We start from the raw sequence: 16931 nt of genomic DNA, 5'->3' as shown, positions 1-16931 counted from the left end.
TGTCGCGGTATTGTCAGTCATGCTTTAATTACACACCACGACAATAAGGATCCCATAAAATAATCCAGTAAAACTAGTTTTTAATACCAAAGGAAAAGAAATGGTCGCAGACATCCAGGTACGTTATTTTCCGTCCTGCTTATTAAGCCATTGATGGCCTCGCCCAAGCTCATACAGTTTCCTCCAGAGCTAAGTGCGTGGATGGGAGACCTCGTAATAGACATTTCATCCCGCCGATTCCTCTGTGTCTGTGCTCCGAAGAAGCCACTTGGCAGCGACAAATTAGTTATTGATTGCAGGGCTCCGTGGATTGCTGAAATCCTCTTCCCAGCCCCTGTCAGAAGGTTGTGGATCTTCCTATCATGAGCCTAAGTAAATGCTTTAGAGGAGCGGCTGCTGACGGCTATTTCTGAGAATCACTGCCACCATGAGTTTAATGTCCATGGAAATTATTGCAGTGCATTGAGAAAACGGATGCATTCCATTGGACAGGAGCAGGACCAGTGGCTTAGCTGTGATGAATGGAGTTATGAGGAAGTGCTTTTTTTTAGCGATGATGTGAAATAGACGAGTGCTTCTGATGTCATCTAGAAGCCTGTAACTCTGTGTGAGAAGCCCCTATTTTTACCAAGACCTGTGAGAGACAAATGTCAGCTGTATTTAGATGAGCAGGCAGCCATGGATTTGCTACGAGCAATTATTTTTTTTTTAAGAATGAGCATGTGGAGTTCCTGTTGTGGCTCAGCAGTTAACGAACCCAACTAGCATCCATGAGGACGTGGGTTCGATCCCTGGCCTTGCTCAGTGGTTAAGGATCCAGTGTTGCTGTGAGCTATGGGGTAGGTCGCAGATTCGGCTTGGATCCCTCGTTACTGTGGCTGTGGTGTAGGCTGGCGGCTACAGTTCTGAATGGACCTCTAGCCTGGGAACCTCTGTATGCCATGCATACGGCCCTTAAAAAAAAAAAAAAAGAACGAGCATGTGAGTGTGGGGTTAGTAGATGCAAGCTATAACATTTAGGAAGCATAAACAGCAAGGTCCTACTGTTTAGCCCAGGGAACTGTGTATCCAATCTCCTGGGATAAACCATGATGAAGAAGAATATAAAAAAGAATGTTTGTATGTGTATAACTGAGTCACTTTGCTGTACAGCAGAAATTGGCACAAGATTATAAATCAAATACACTTTAATAAAAAAATTTTAAAAAAGAATGAGCATTCAGTTATCGGGGACATTTTCTTCTAGAGCTTTTATTAAGAATGGGCTGGAGGAAGAGGTAACTTACTAGACTGAATAAAACCAAGAGTTCCAGTTTGGAAAAATGATGTGTCCCCATGTAATGAGAGTATTTTGTAAATATAAAAAAAAATATATATCCTGACTTATAGAGTTCAAACTACAAGTTATAGTTTATTTTTGGTCCAAATAGTTTTTGTTTTGTTTTGTTTTGTTTTTTGTTTTTGCTGTGGTGTGTATTACTCAGATTGAGTCTGAGCTCTGTGTTTGATTGGAATCTATAACCCTCCATAAGCAGAGTTAAATTTTTTTTTTCTTTTTGCAGCTGCACCTGTGGCACGTGGAAGTTCCTGGACCAGGGGTCGAATCAGAGCTGTAGCTGCCAGCCTACACCACAGCCACAGAAACACCAGATCTGAGCTGCATCTGCAACCTACACTGCAGCTTGCAGCAACCCTGGATCCTTAACCCACTGAGCAAGGCCAGGGATTGAACCTTCATCCTCCCAGAGAAAATGTTGGGTCATTAACCTGCTGAGCCACAATGGGAACTCCTATTTTTATTTTTAATTTTTTAATTTAATTTGATTTTTTTTTTTTTTTTTTTTTTTTTGCTTTTTAGGGTCACACATCTGGCATATTGAAGTTCCTGGGCTAGGGTTTGAATTGGAACTGCAGCTACTTACCTATGTCACAGCCACAGCAGTGCCAGATCTAAGCCATGTCTGCAACCTACACCACAGCTTGCAGCAACGCTGGATTCTTAAGCCACTGAGTGAGGCCAGGGATCGAATCCCTGTCCTCATGGATACTAGTTGGATTCTTAACTCGCTGAGCCACAGTAGGAACTCTTATTTTTGTTTTTTAACATTTGTAAGAACAAAAATGGAGAAATAAAATATCAGTGTGTAGCACATCTTCATATATTGTGGGCAGGTCAGTGTTCATGTTTCACTTGTTTGTTGGCTGGATATAATTATTCATCCAACAAAGATTTTGAGGATTGCTGTGTACCGGACACTGATCTAGGAACTCGGGGCACGAAGGTTAGTAAGAAGGATGCCGTCTGAACTCAGAGAGATTTCCATGCGAGACGAGAGAGAAATGGACACTTTTCAGATATACCATAGGTACCATGGTGGAAGCATAGTGGACGGTAGATATATGGGAGAATCTGGGGTTGGCAACTCTCTTGCATTCTGGGATCCTAGATGCTTCTAGAATGGCTTCATCAGGAAGAAAGAGCAAGAGTTAACCTGACACATGATAGAAATGGATTTATCGGAGTTCCCTGTGACGCATTGGGTTAAGGGTCTGGCCTTGCTGCTGCAGTGGCTCAGGTTGCTGCTATGGTGCTGATTCGATTTCTGGCCCTGAAATGTCCACATGCTGCTGACATTGCCCAGAAAATAAACAAGGGAGAAATGGATTCATGGCATATGAAGGGAGGAAGGTGGGGGCGCGGGGGTGGGGGGTGGGGGGTGGTTCTAGGCAGAGGAGTGGCACGTGCAAATCCCAGAGGTTAGAATAAGTATGGTATCTCTGGAGAGTGAAAGTTTATTTCTATAGTTCGCAAGTGGGGGAAAAAACTGGAAGCTAGTTTGTGTGTTGCGAGGGTACTCTAGGTTGGGTTATTTTCCAGGTGGATCTGTTGCCTTTGCTTTCATTCCGGGAACATTCTTGCTCATGCTGTTAATGTTGGGCTTGGCCACGTGACTTGCTTTGGCTTGTGGGATATTAGTGGATGTGATGTAGTGAGGCTTGAAGAGCAGGCTTGAGCCAGCTGACTCCTGGACTTGTGAACATGCCCCGTCCAAATCAGCAGAGCCTCGTCCCTGTCCCTTAAGCCAACATTGGTCAACCAACCCTTAGCCAACCCACAGTGCTGTGAGCTAGTAAGTGCTTACTGTTGTACGCTCCTGAATTTTGTGGGTGCTTGTTATACAGCAGGAGCTAACAGATTCACTAGAATACTGCAACGCTGATCTGTAATTCTGCCAAGCACTGCCCAGATGACATATTTACTATCATCTGTGTATTGCCCGAATTGAGTGTGGAATGAATAAGGCATTGACAAAAGGGGAAAACAAGTATTTTAATATAATATGACAACAAAGTTATAGTTTGAGTGGCCACAGGAATACTGTGGGAATTCCTTTTTTTTTTTGGTCTTTTTTGCCATTTCTTGGGCCACTCCCGTGGCATATGGAGGTTCCCAGGCTAGGGGTTGAATCGGAGCTGTAGCCGCCTGCCTACTCCAGAGCCACAGCAACTTGGGATCCGAGCCACGTCTGCAACCTACACCACAGCTCACAGTAATGCCAGATCCTTAACCCACTGAGCAAGGCCCAGGGATCGAACCTGCAACCTCATGGTTCCCAGTCGGATTCGTTAACCACTGAGCCACGATGGGAACTCAAAACAAGATATTTATTCATTTGTACATTCATTCAACAATGAATGAATTGATAAAAAGTACAACGCCTCCAAAACTCTTAGGAACTAGGAAGGCTGTCCTTTGGAAGAATGCAGTGGAGGAGCCAGAGGTTGTAGTGAGAATTTTGTAGATTAGAGAAACGTTCTCTAAATGAAAACTCAGTGGATTGGACTCACCCCCCCCCCCTGCCCCCGCCACCAACTCTGACCTCTTTCTCCCTCCCCACTGTGTGCTCCCACCCACAGTAGATTTTTAGGAAAGGCCTGTTGTTCTTATTTCTTCACAGGTTGGGACCAGAAAAATTATTTAGGGAGAGATTTCAGGTGCCCCCTGTGGAGAGTAGCATAATATCTTTTCTATCAAAGGAAATCTTGGTGACTCCATTTTGCTTTGGTTTCGGCTGAAACACCCTCCTGTGACCCCTTCCTCTTTCCCTCTTCTCCCAGTAACAATTTGTTTCAAATTAGCCACCCGGGAAAAATGTGCGCCCTGACCTGACCCATGGGAAGGGGGCAGGTGCATCCCCTGTGTTAGGGACACATGGGAGGGTCTTTTCTTCTTTGCCCGTGGTTTTTGAGCACCCGCACCCTTCTGCAGAAGTAAAGAGCCTTGTCGAGATCTCCCCGTGGTCATGTGTCTCATTTTCCGACACTGACGATCCGAGCCATGTCCCCAACACCCCGCCCCCCCAGATTAAATTCTCATGCTTAGAGGTATCCTGAGACTCTAGAGGCAATTTCCAATGGAGGTATGAAACTTCGCTTCTGGGAGATATTTGGGCAAGGCTGTGAAAAGGATCTTGGGGAGAAATTTTAAGGTCAGTCATGCCACAAGGGGTTGGAGAGCAGAGCCAAACAAATCCACGGTCCCAAGATTCCCTCGCTGATCTGTGTGAAATGACTATCTATGGGCAGAACTTTGGTTTCCATTTTTAGTTCCGCTGGCTCAAAATTTGCGGTCGTTAAGGCATTGTTTAATGTGTATTCCATCATGGCAGCTAGTCTGCTCTCAGCAATCAGCTAAAATAATCAATTTCTAAAAATATCCTCCAAGCCCCATTGCTTTTGGCATGTTGGCCACAGGCAGGCTTTCCTATGGAAAGTTTAGCGAGCTGGATATTTTTGTAGACCTGTTCTCAGTTGTCATCATCACCGTGCTGACAACCATCTGTGTCAGTCTGTTTATTCGTTCCCATTTTATTCATGGGAAATGAAAATAAATGGACAGAACCCATTTGCTTCAGGAGAGTGGAAGAGAAATGTAACAGAGGCGCAGATCTTAGGGAGGGAGTCATGACACAACGTTCAAGCCACTCTTTTATTTATGAGGCCGACGGGGGTCTGTATGCATCGTATGGGCCAGAGGAAACATTACGCACCCTGCTTAAAAGAAAATTCTGATTTGTTAGCACCACCAACAGTGGGACAAACTGCCGTGGACACAGCTTTACTTCCGGCATTTCTGCCAAATGTGGCCCTTCTGCCTCCCCTAAGTGCACAACCTGAAAATAATCAGGAGGCAGTCTCAGGCCAGCCCAAATTGAGAGCCTTCTGTGAAGGCCCTGTCCTTTTGGAAAATGCCAGTGCCACTCAAGACAAAAAACAGACATCAAAACCAAAGGCAACGTCGATGAGGGGAGAAGGTTTCCATAAAAACATGTCTTAGGACAGTTGGTGAAGTTTGAATGTATGGGTATTCAATTTCTGCAGCTGGATAATGGCGTTGTTCTTGGGAGGCATGCTTGGAGGTATTGAGGGTTAAGGGGTGTGATGTCAACCACTCACTTTCGAATGGATGATTCAGAAAACACTCACACCGAAAATAAGCAGTTGGAGAGCAGTGGTTTCAGGAGTGAACTTGCGGAGGGTGCGTGGAATGCTTTCGAGGCTTCTTGTGTTTCTTCTTTAAACTTTAAACGCTTTCAGAATAAAAAGTGAAGATGTCTTTAGCAAACGTTCTTATTGTTTCAAAAGGCTACGGGAGCATAAATTACCAAAACAATCCTTTAGCCCCACAGTCTGATGTGTAAGCAGGATGAACTTTAATTCTGGTGGGAATTTGTTGGTAAAAATGAACTTAAAACTTAACTTTCTTAACCTAATAGATGTTTAACTCTAGCTAACTGTTTAAAGAGATCCACATTTAGGAAATATTTGGTTTAGGTTTACCCAGTGACAGCACTGATTTCAAATTTTAAAAGTCAAACAATTAAAATAATTAACAGCCTAGAATGAATATTTATTTATTTATTTATGTCTTTGTAGGGCCACACCCTGAAAAGTTCCCAGATTGGGGGTCGAATTGGAGCTACAGCTGCTGGCCTGTGCCACAGCCACAGCAACTCGGGATCTGAGCCACGTCTGCCACCTACACCGCAGCTCACAGCAATGCTGGATCCTTAACTCACTGAGCGAGGCCAGGGATCAGACCCATGTCCTCATGGATACTAGTTGGGTTTGTTACTGCTGAGCCACAATGGGAACTCCCTAATATTAATATTTTAAAAATGTGCAGCCGAAAGCAATAAGGTTAATGGTAGGTTGGTCGATGTCTAGTTGGTTGATTACAGTAATTAACTATTAGCCAATTTAGTAATTTCTAAGTTAGTAAATATGACTAAATTTTCTGTGCATTAAGTCATGACCAGAGGCATTACTTCTTAGAAAAGTTAAATGTATCTTTGTAGGTAAACGAGAACTTTAAGATCTTTGAAACACATTCAGAAATAATTTCTTTTGTGTCATCATTCTTTAAAATATTTAAACTGCACACTTGAAATTAACACAGCATTGCCAATTAACTACACTTCCACTTAAAAAAAAACATTGAGAGAACTCCGTCCAATATTCTGTAATAAACTATATGGGAGAAGAATCGGAAAAAAAATGGATATGGGTATATGTATAACTGAATCGCTTTGTTGTTCAGCAACAGATATCACAACATTGTAAATCAACTATAATTAATAAAACTTCAAAGAAAATAATATAAAAATTTTAAACTATGGTATTGGGTAGGAAAATGCGTAAGGAGTGAGCACAGTGTCAAGGCTTGCCTACTTGAATGGGCCCATTCTTTTACAAAATAGAGATAACAAAATCTTTCTTGTCATGCCTGGAGCCAGCAAGTCTCAAAGGTGAATGTTTTGTTGACGCCAGGAGTGGTCGATGGTGATGCTCGGGGGTCTGTACCAGAGCAGTTGCAATGACTGAACATCTCTGGATTGTTGCTAAGAGCTGTGGCTCCCGGTGCCCCAGTGTTCCCCCTCCCCCCACAGCCCTGGCCTCTTCCTGGGTGCCTCGGACACTGTCCAAGCCAAGCGGGGAGCACTCTGAGTCAGGCAGAGCAGGAATCCTCCAGCAGCTAACGTGCGTCTGGCCTCACGGGGATGGTGCCCCAGTAGACATCTAGGCTGTGATGTGTCTCTCCACGTGGGTCACTTCCCATCTCCCCTCAGGAGGTGAGCAAGATGAGAAATTCGGCTTTTAGAAGGGAAGAATCACATTAAGGATTTAGTGTAATTTTTTTTTTTTGGGGGGGGGTGGCACCTGCGGCATATGGAAGTTTCCAAGCTAGGGGTCGAATTGGAGCTACAGCTGCCAGCCTGCACCACAGCAATGCCAGATCCGAGCCACGTCTGTGACCTACGCCACCGCTCACGACAAGGACAGATCCTTAAACCACTGATTGAGGCCAAGGTTTGAACCCGAGTCCTCATGGCTCCTAGTCAGGTTCCTTGCCACTGAGCCATGTTGGGAACTCCGAGTTAGTGTAAATCGTTGACATAGGTCTCCAAAGTGACGCTTCTCCTTGGACCCAGCGTGGAGGTTGGCTGCGTGCTGACCAGCAGAGGCAGGCTCTTTGTGGATTTAGACGACAGGAGACCAAACCTCCCTTTCCTTGCGGCTGGGTTCATGTTCTCACTGAGAGACAGAAAAGCAGCCGGGGGCCAGCCTGGCTTTCGCAGCTAGGTCCTGGTGTTCTCTTGCTGAACAGAAACCATTTCACAGAATTACCAGTGTCAGACAAGGCTGATCTAAAACTGCAGTGGTCAAGGAAAAAAAAAAAGCAAGACTGCTCCATGATCAAGTTGGATCGTGGACAAAAATGCACACATCCTCCACACCGCAAAATGACCACATCTCCCTCGTTCTTGGGTAATGGGACTGATTGCTCCTCTTGACTCATTACAGCTTCCCTTGCTGCCTCCTAGATGACTTTATCAAGATGTCCACTGGTGGAATTACCTCTGCTTTCTTACAGCATCCAGTTCAAAGCAAAGCCTTACTTTCTTGACGCCTCCCTCAAGTCTCTTAACACAGGCCCACCTTCTACGGTAACACTTCACAGAGATGCTGAGGAGGCCCCAAGGTGTGTGGTCTCCCAGGCTGCAATGAATCAAGCATCCCCAACGATAATTAGCTGCTGTTGTTTTCCTGTCTGGTCTTTGACGGAAAGACGTTGGTATTATCTTGATTCTGTAATGTTCCACAGTACTTTCTGAAAGAATTCTGGAGACCTTTTGCAGTCACCATGCGACAGAATGATTCTTCAGACAGTGTCCTCTGGCCACTGAGAATCAGAAAGCGCAGAGGTCTCTGGCCGTTGGCTTGTAATTGCGACCTGGGCGGCAGAGGGCATTTGGGGATTTCTGACTCATCTAGGTTATGTATCAGATAGTTGTAGGAAAGTGGAAGATGCATGGATTCTTTCCTTCCCTCTCTAGTATTTACATTGTTTTAGCTAATAAACAGTGGTAGGAATTAGGGAGTTTCCCTTGTGGCTCAGCAGTAACCAACCCAACTAGTATCCCTGAGGATGTGGGTTCCATCCCTGGCCTCGATCAGTGGGTTAAGGATTCAGTGTTGCCATGAGCTGTGGTGTAGTTTGCAGACGTGGCTTGGATCCTGAGTTGCTGTGGTAGAAATTAGATACCTTAGTTTTGATTTCTTGTGAACATTATAAACATCAAAATAATTTAAAAGTAGTAATTACTTGGTGACATTCTGCTCAGTGCTCCATTTGCAAACAAATAAATCATCTTTGTGCTATTTATGAAAGTATAGACATACCAAGAAAACACATCGTCGAAATAACATTTGAAATTTATCTCTTAAGGAGAAGAAATCAGAAGTTAGTTCCTGTGCAAGCATTGTCATAAGCATGCAAACAAGTGAACCTGAGGAATTAGAATGATTTGAAATGATAATTGTGTAACGCTCGTAACTAGTCATTAATGCTGAGCATTTTGGAGCAACTGCCTGTGTTAAAAATAGTCTGCTTACTCTACATGTTTGAACAATAATAGAGCTGCAGTAGATGACACTTCAGAATGGAAAGCAGCCTCTGGACGTCTTACTGTTGCTGATTGTCGAGTGAGGCGGGGAGAGGTGGGAGAGTGCGGACGCCCCATCCTCCACCTTGCTAGCGTGCCAGCATCTCCGTGAACGGTGTGTCTCACTAAGTCACAGGGACCTTTTCCTCGGGGCGTCCACCATGTCAAAACTTACCATGTGTTATTGTTTTTGACTTTATGAGTGGGCGATCCAGGACAGGGTTCCTCAGCCTCAGCACTGCTGACCTTTTGAGCTGCATGGCTCTTTGTTAGGGGTGGGTGCCGTCCCGTGTGTTGTAGCCTCTTGGGTCTGTACCCTGCGGGTGACAGAAGCACGCCTCCCACACCCCGCCCCCGTTGTGGCAACCAAAACTGACGTCAGTCTTTGCCACCTGTCCCCAGGAGGGGTGGGGAGCATCCCCCACGCTGGTCTAGGGTTTCCCCACATCACGTACCTCGGTGCAGTTCTCTCTAGGACGTGGGGGTCCCTGCGGGCTTGCAGAAGAAGGGAGCCTTCTCCCTGCTGGGCTGTTGGTTGGGTCCTCGTGGCTTTGCTTCAGATATGTTCTCGTAAAAACAGTCTGCGCTGGTCTCGTCCTTCTCAACGTTCCTTTCCATCGTGGAGGCACGCACGAAGGCCTGCCTCTCAGCTCTGTAGGTCACACACAGGTGGGAAGGGTGGTGCCCACACAGAGTGGCAGAATCAGGACTCAGACAGCTCCCTGAGACAGCTGGGTGCCATTGTTGAGAGAATATAGTCCTGGAGTTCCCACTGGGGCTCAGTGGGAACAAACCCGAGTAGTATCCGAGAGGACGCAGGTTCGATCCCTGGTCTCCTTGAGCAGGTTAAGGATCCGGCATTGCTGTGAGCTGTGGTGTAGGTCACAGACACAGCTTGGATCTGGCGTGGCTGTGGCTGTGGCCGGCAGCTGTGGCTCAGGTTTGACCCCTAGTCTGGAAACTTGTGTACTCCTGGGTTGTGGCCCTAAAAAGACAAAGAGAGAGAGAGAGGAGGAGGGGAGAGAATGTGGTCCCGAGCAGGCACGCTCAGTTAAATTTCAGTCCTGGCTGCCAAGGGATCTGGGCGTGTTACTTCGCTCATTTGTCAGTCTCTGCCTCTGTAAAATGTTGATAATATTAGCACCTACTTCATGGGGTTGTTATGAAGATAAGTGATTTAATACTTGTGAAAGGCTCAGAGTCTGGCACCTAAGGCGTGCTTTATGTAAGTACGTGTTAAATTTTTTTGAATCCTCATGTAATTGGCAGAAACTGGATGAAATGGAATGGGGCAGGAGGCGCATGCCAGACTTGCTACTGCGTTTAAAAATAGCACACAGTGCAAGTCAGACGTTACCAAACTGAGAAATGTTGAGGGTGGCGGTGGCGGCTGCTGGAAGGAAACTGGACATCATGTCCTCTGGAGAAGAGCCAGTGTCGTGGGGCTTTTAGTCTGAAGACTCTTTAGCAGGACGGGTGACAGATATTGTCTGTGATTTGACCCTGATGTCTGGCAGTGAGAGATGTGTTCCTCACCCTTCCGAAGGCACGGCGGGTGCTTCTGCTTGGAACTGAGATGGACCCTGCTTTTGGGATTCAGCGTAAGGGCATGTTCTAATAATCAGCGCGTCTTTCAACAGAACAGGCTGCAGCTTGGAATAAGGATCCAGTCGCTGTCATGTGCAAGAAGAGACCGAGAATCTACAGACTCCTCTTTTTTTTTTTTTTTTTTTCTGGCCATGCCCACAGCATGTGGAAGTTCTCAGGCCAGGGATTGAACCCGAGCCACAGCTGCGACCCAAGCCACAGCAGTGACAATGCCAGATCCTGAACCCTCTGAGCTATCAGCCAACTCCCCAGATTCCTGTTTCGACTGGGTTCTTAGACCGGAATACCTTGAAGATATCATCCAATGTTGATTCCCTTGATGTATGAATGCTCAATGAACTAGCAGAATTTTTACGATATGGTCAGAATTTCAAAGAGTAATGACGTGTTTATAATGAACCAACACAGCCCCTAACACCACCATCCCCATCCCTGCCTTCCCTGCCCCAGTTCATAGGCCCACTTGTCTTGCTGCTTTTACTACTTGGTGATGACTCCGTACCTGAAACAGTGGTTTTAGAATCCTCACTCTGGATGGAGCACATGTAGACACGCACCACTGGCTTACTCGGAGGGTAAGATAAATATAATATATGTGATAAAGTAAAATACTTCATTACTGCCTACTCACTGCTTCATATCCCTCTTTCCAAATACTGGTCATATTGGCGTGTTTTATTAGTTATGTCATCCTGCTTAACCAATTACCAAAGACTCAGCACCTTAAAAAGCTTGCATTTACTAAGGGTTGAATCCAGTTTTCAAACAATGTCGTCTCCTACATAGTTGTTCCGGGCTGGGGCTAGAAAATCTGCCTTTACCACAGTTTCCGCAAGATGCTGTCATGTGAATCCCAGGACCTGATGGTGAAGAGGAGGCCAAGAAGCTCGGGAAAGATGAAGGAGCAGAACCATTTTTTTTTTTTTTGTCTTTTTTTGCTATTTCTTGGGCTGCTCCCTCGGCATATGGAGGTTCCCAGGCTAGGGGTGGAATCAGAGCTGTAGCCGCCAGTCTACACCAGAGCCACAGCAACGCTAGATCCGAGCCGTGTCTGCAACCTATACCACAGCTCACGGCAACGCCGGATCGTTAACCCACTGAGCAAGGCCAGGGATCGAACCCGCAACCTCATGGTTCCTAGTCGGATTCGTTAACCACTGCGTCACGACGGGAACTCCTGTTTTTAAGGTTTGTAACAGGGTCGCTCTTGAATGTGCTGGTCTTAGAAGCCAACTTCATTTCTCTCTGGTTCCTGCTTTGAACATCTTTCCTGCTGCTGGAGACCCCACCGCTCTTGCATGGGGCAGACATGAGCGCAGCCATTAGAACCTAGTAGCGAAACTGCCCTCTCTCCCCCCGGTGACGGTGTCCTCTCCACCCCAGCTTGGCTCAGCCCTGCCGGTTACAGTGGGGAGGGTCCCCCGCGTTGCTGTTCTCCTCGCCTTTACCCGTCCTGCAGCGCCTTCGCTGGCCTTTCAGACCTTACCCCGTCCCGGGCTGGTCCCTCAAGTGTGCAGCATCCTCTTTCTGTTCCTTAAGACCTCACTGGATGCTCCTGCCTCAACCTGCTGACTGCTCGTTCGGACGAAAGTCGCAGCTGTCCACCTGGGACTTCCTTTCTTGGCTCTTCCGAGTAGATGCTGTTGTTTCTTGGATCTGAATTTTTCTTTCTTCTTGATTTCCTGACAGATCCTTTCTTAAGAGGCTTGCATGGGACACAGACTGTTCTTGCAAGTCTGAATGTTTATTTTGTCTTTATGCTTCATTACTGGTTTGACTGCATAGAATTTTAGGGTACTTTTTTGTTGTTGTTTTTTCAACATCAGAACTTCGAAGATACGGCGTCTTGTTTTTAACGTGCCGTGTTAGACCATTGCTTCTGGCATTTTTTAAAGATGTGTCAGGGAGAAGATGGTTTCGTCACCTCTTCACTAACTCTCAGACTCCTGTGCTGTGGGCACACTCGCTTTCCTTCAGTTCTGGGAAGCTTACAAAAAATATTTCCTTGAAAGCATCCTCTTCTGTTTCCTCTTATTTGTTAGGAACTCCTATTAGTTTCATCTTCTTGATTCCTCTTATCATTTTGGCTCTCAGGTTCTGAATTTCCCAGTGTCCTCTTCTTCCCCGATTTTAAAAAGTTCTTTCTTATTAGGAGGATCTTTGATTTGTGTTTTGAACGAAATGTCTTCTTAAATGTGTCTGAGCCTGTTAATTTTTCTTTTTTTTTTTCTTTTTAATCCCCCCTCCCTGTTTATCTTTGTTTCTGGTGTATTCCATTTTTCTCTTTCTCTTCGTCTTCCTTTTTCATATTCCAGGCTTTCCTCCCTTGCCTCACGATTCTCGCTCAACCCAACACTCAGTAGCAAGGAGGCCGAGGGCTCCCTGCCCAGGGAAGGGACTTACTGATGGGAAGCTCCAGTTTCGGTTGGCAGGTGTTCCAGTGCTGGAGTTGTGACACTCATCCTCGATGGCGGGGTTCTTGGTTTAATTTTGCGGGAAGAACACGCTCTCCTCAGGGATGGATACGTTTGGCTGCGTGCTCTTCTGCCTGTAGTGTTTGTGTGTGTGTGTGTGTGCATGACAGTGAGTGTGCACAGGTCTGTGTGCGCCTATGTAAATGAGGGTGTGTGTCAGGGTGCGTGTGTGCACTTGAGAGAGTGTGTGTGCGTACGCATGTGTGTGTGCTTATTCTGCTGTGGCACCTGCAGCCTGCGCCTGGTCCTGGGGTCTGCCATGCCTTCCCAACACTGCTCGGATCTTCACTTGCCCTGTAGCATCCTTGTCAGGTGTGTCTCTGGTGCTGTGACATAGGGCTGGACTGTCTCCTCTGCTGTCGGGCCCTCTATAAATCTTCCAGGCTGCAGTCTCTTCTGCTCAGCTGCTAAAACCATCGTTTCAGGTACAGAGTCATCTCCAAGTAGTGAAAGCAGCAATAAGAGTAGGCCTATGAACTGGGGGCGGTGGGGGTGGTTGTTAGGGGCTGTGTTGGTTCATTGTAAACATGTCATTACTCTTTGAGATTCTTACCAAATCATAAAAATTCTGCTAGTTAATTTAGCATTTCTAAATCAAGGGAATGGATATTGGGAGATATCTTCAAGACTTTCCGGTCCAACGACCTATTTGAAACAGGAATCTGGGGAGTTTGCTGTTAGCTCAGTGGGTTCAGGATCTGGCATTGTCACTGCTGTGGCTTGGGTGGCTGCTGTGCTGCAGGTTCGATCCCTGGCCTGAGAACTTCTGAATGGGACTAAACTTTCCTGTGTTTGCTCTCTCTTTAGACCCACGGTTGATTCAGGGCAATGGTGCCCCCCCCCGGGGGGACACTTGACAGTGTCTGGAGATGTTGGCATTATTTTAATTGGGGGTGAGGGGAAGATGCCCCTGGCATCTAGTGGGTAGAGGTTGGAGCTGATACGAAACCTCCTAAACTGCATAGGGCAGCGCCACCGCAGAGACATCCAGCCCCAAATGTCCGTAGTGCTGTGGTTGAGAAATCCTGTTCTAGAATCTTCTTGAAATTGCACATCCATTAATAACTTCATACCGTAAAGTTTTTGTTAACATGGATTTGTTATTTTAATCACTCTTTTACCATCAATTTAAAAAGGCATAAGAGGAGTTCCCGCTGTGGCTCAGTGGTTAATGAATCTGACTAGGAACCATGAGGTTTCAGGTTCAATCCCTGGCCTTGCTCAGTGGGTTAAGGATCCAGCGTTGCCATGAGCTATGGTGTAGGTCGCAGACACAGCTCAGTCCCATGTTGCTGTGGCTCTGGCGTAGGCCAGCGGCTACAGCTCCGATTGGGCCCCTGAACTGGGAACCTCCGTATGCTGTGGGAGCGGCCCTAGAAAAGACAAAAAGACAAAAAAAAAAAAAAAAAAAAAGGAGCCGTAAGGTGACGAATCCGACTAGTATAGTATCCATGAGGATTCAGGTTCGATCTCTGGCCTCACTCAGTGGGTTCAGGATCCGGCGTTGCCATGAGCTGTGGTGTAGGTCACAGACATGGCTCGGATCCCTAGTTGCTGTGGCTGTGGTGTAGGCTGGCAGCTGCAGCTCTGATTAGACCCCTAGCCTGGGAACCTCCATATGCCGCAGGTGCGGCCCTAAAAAGAAAAGAAAAAAAGCCATAAGAGAGAAACAGTATAACATATTTGCAAAGTCTCCTTTTTTGAACTGAAAGCCTGAGAATGATTTTGTTCATTATTCATGTTTATATTTCTAAGCACAGACCTAGAACACACAGAGATAAGAGACAATGCAGTAACTCTGTCTTTAAATGTATTTAAACGAACAACCAGGACTTTATAAATTCCTATTTTCTGCTCCTTATTTTTATTCTCATTCCCATTCTTCTTCCTCACATGTTATAAGGTGATATTTTGTGTGTGTGTGCAGTGGGAAATGCAGAGTCAGTTTCTCCAAGAGAAAACTCCATTGAAATGTAACCTAGCCATGCCATCCAAGAAAAATATATTTGTTTGCAAAAACATATACTTAATTCCAAACAACACTTTTACAAATCTTTTTTCCCCCCATTTTCACAAAGACATTTGGAAAGTATCTCAAAGCATTTGTAATTAGAGGCATGGGACCTCTAGTTTCCTTTTTTCATTTAGCTGCCAAGGCATTTTTTTTTTTTTTTTTTTGCCATTCCACAATACTCCGCAGAGGTAAACTTAGCCCTGCATCTTGCCCCCGAGGCTCTCGCTGCCCTGAACGTGCCGGGCTCCACATCGGACGAGAGACGGGGCAAGCGGAGCTCTGGGCTTTCTTTCGTAGCTGCCGTGAGGGGAACGCCTCTCTGGTGTCTCCTGTTCAGAACATCTGTTTCATGTTTCGCTGGCTTTTGGTGAGATAACATAAGAAGATGGCAAGAGGCAGGAAAAATGTGCCACAATAAAAATGTCCCGAAAAGACATTTAGGCCTATTTATTGCTTCACAGAACATGGCTGAGGGCAGGAAGAAGAGTTAAAATTGGTGCCGACAGGGTAGGTCAGAGGGGCCGGCGAGAGCGGCTTCGTTTCCTCCGTTTGAACTCGGTGGTGTGCAGGAAGGTGTTCAGAGCAGCACGGGAGGGCGTCCCGGCCAGAGGCTGCGCTCCTCCAGCAGCTCAATTGCTTAATCTCTGCTTCTGGGTCACAGAAGCGAAGCCGAGGTGCCAGTGTGTGAGCTCTTGGGCTCTTGTGCGAGTTGTTGGTTACATCTGGATGCATAAACACAAGCTCCTCACCAGGGCAGGGGTGCAAAGCAGGAGCTCCCTCTGATAAAACCCTCCCGCCAGGGACGGGCGTGCATGATTCTTTTGTCCCGCTGTATTGATGTCTAATTGACACATATCACTGTGTGTGTTTAAGGAGTCCAAACATAAATGGATGTGTACGCATACATATTGCAGTGTGACGATCGCTGTGGGCTCAGCTGACACCTCCATCCCGTCACCTACGTGCCATTGCTTTTTGATGGTGAGACCACGGAGGATTTCCTCTCTTAGCAACGTTCAAGTATGTAGCGCAGTGTAGTTAAACACAGGGCTTGAAAGGCACACATCAAACAGAGCCCTCCCAAAGAGTCCAGACTCCACAGGAGTGTTTTCATGACTGGACAGGTCTGTAAGTCAGGTGCAACGGGGGCAACTCCGGTGAGTGCTTTGGAAGACGATGGGGTCTTGGGGGGGAGACCCTGCACTGCCCTGGGTAGGATATGACACACAAAAGGAGAGCGCAACCCAAATCTCAATTTTCTGAGATAACTTGTGGGGTTTTTTTAGTTGTAAAGGAACCTTCTCTTCCCCCAGTGCCTACACCTAGTGAGGTGAGGGTGGTATGAAGACCGTTGTGGCTGCATTTCCCAGCGGATGAGTGTGAGATAGAGGCTTTTGCAGGGCGCTTACCTGTGGAGAGTCTTCCCCACAGGCAGGAGGCAGAGATCAGATGGGTTGGACAAGGATGGAGGGAAGGGTTCGGATTCAGGTATGATGTGTCAGGCGTCGTGGCTCAGCGGTTAACGAACACAACTAGGGACCATGAGGTTTCAGGTTCAATCCCTGGACTCACTCAGTGGGTTAAGGATCTGGTGTTGCCGTAGGCTGTGGTGTAGGTCGCAGATGCGGCTTGGATCCCGTGTTGCTGTGGCTCTGCCGTACGCCAGCAGCCACAGCTCTGATTGGACCCCTAACCCGAGAACCTCCATATGCTGCGGGAAGCGGCTCTAGAAAAAGCAAAAAGACAAAAAAAAAAAAAAAAGGGAATGACGTATCACCCTGGCCAGCACCACTGGGAATGAGCTACTTCCTTCCCTGAGACTGTCTG

At 46.5% G+C, this 16931-nt stretch overlaps 1 protein-coding gene and 1 long non-coding RNA gene across 9 annotated transcripts in view; one reads left to right on the top strand and one right to left on the bottom strand.

The window, feature by feature from the left end:
- Positions 1-16931, top strand: part of LOC106506885 (uncharacterized) — a 545630-nt gene that overhangs the window by 198053 nt on the left and 330646 nt on the right. The window contains exon 1 of one of the 8 annotated variants that reach the window (XR_014836080.1): positions 16211-16261. The exons of 6 other annotated variants lie outside the window; for them this stretch is intronic. The gene's annotated coding sequence lies outside the window, so the exon portion shown is untranslated. Of the gene's footprint in view, positions 1-16210; positions 16262-16931 lie in introns of those variants that run through there. One more of the 8 variants, XR_014836078.1, reaches the window with a different exon arrangement.
- LOC110257726 (uncharacterized) lies at positions 4977-10074 on the bottom strand. Its single transcript, XR_014836236.1, has 2 exons — positions 9464-10074; positions 4977-7155 (listed from the first exon to the last, which is right to left on the bottom strand). It is a non-coding gene; the product is annotated as an uncharacterized LOC110257726 (long non-coding RNA).

This window comes from Sus scrofa, chromosome Y (assembly GCF_054392235.1).
Source record: "Sus scrofa isolate SSC_HxYL_T2T_F1_AM1 chromosome Y, Sscrofa_HxYL_maternal_Yorkshire_Landrace_v2.0, whole genome shotgun sequence".
NCBI lineage: Eukaryota > Metazoa > Chordata > Mammalia > Artiodactyla > Suidae > Sus > Sus scrofa.
Note: the sequence above shows the minus strand (reverse complement) of the source record. Positions and strands in the feature narration are given on the sequence as shown.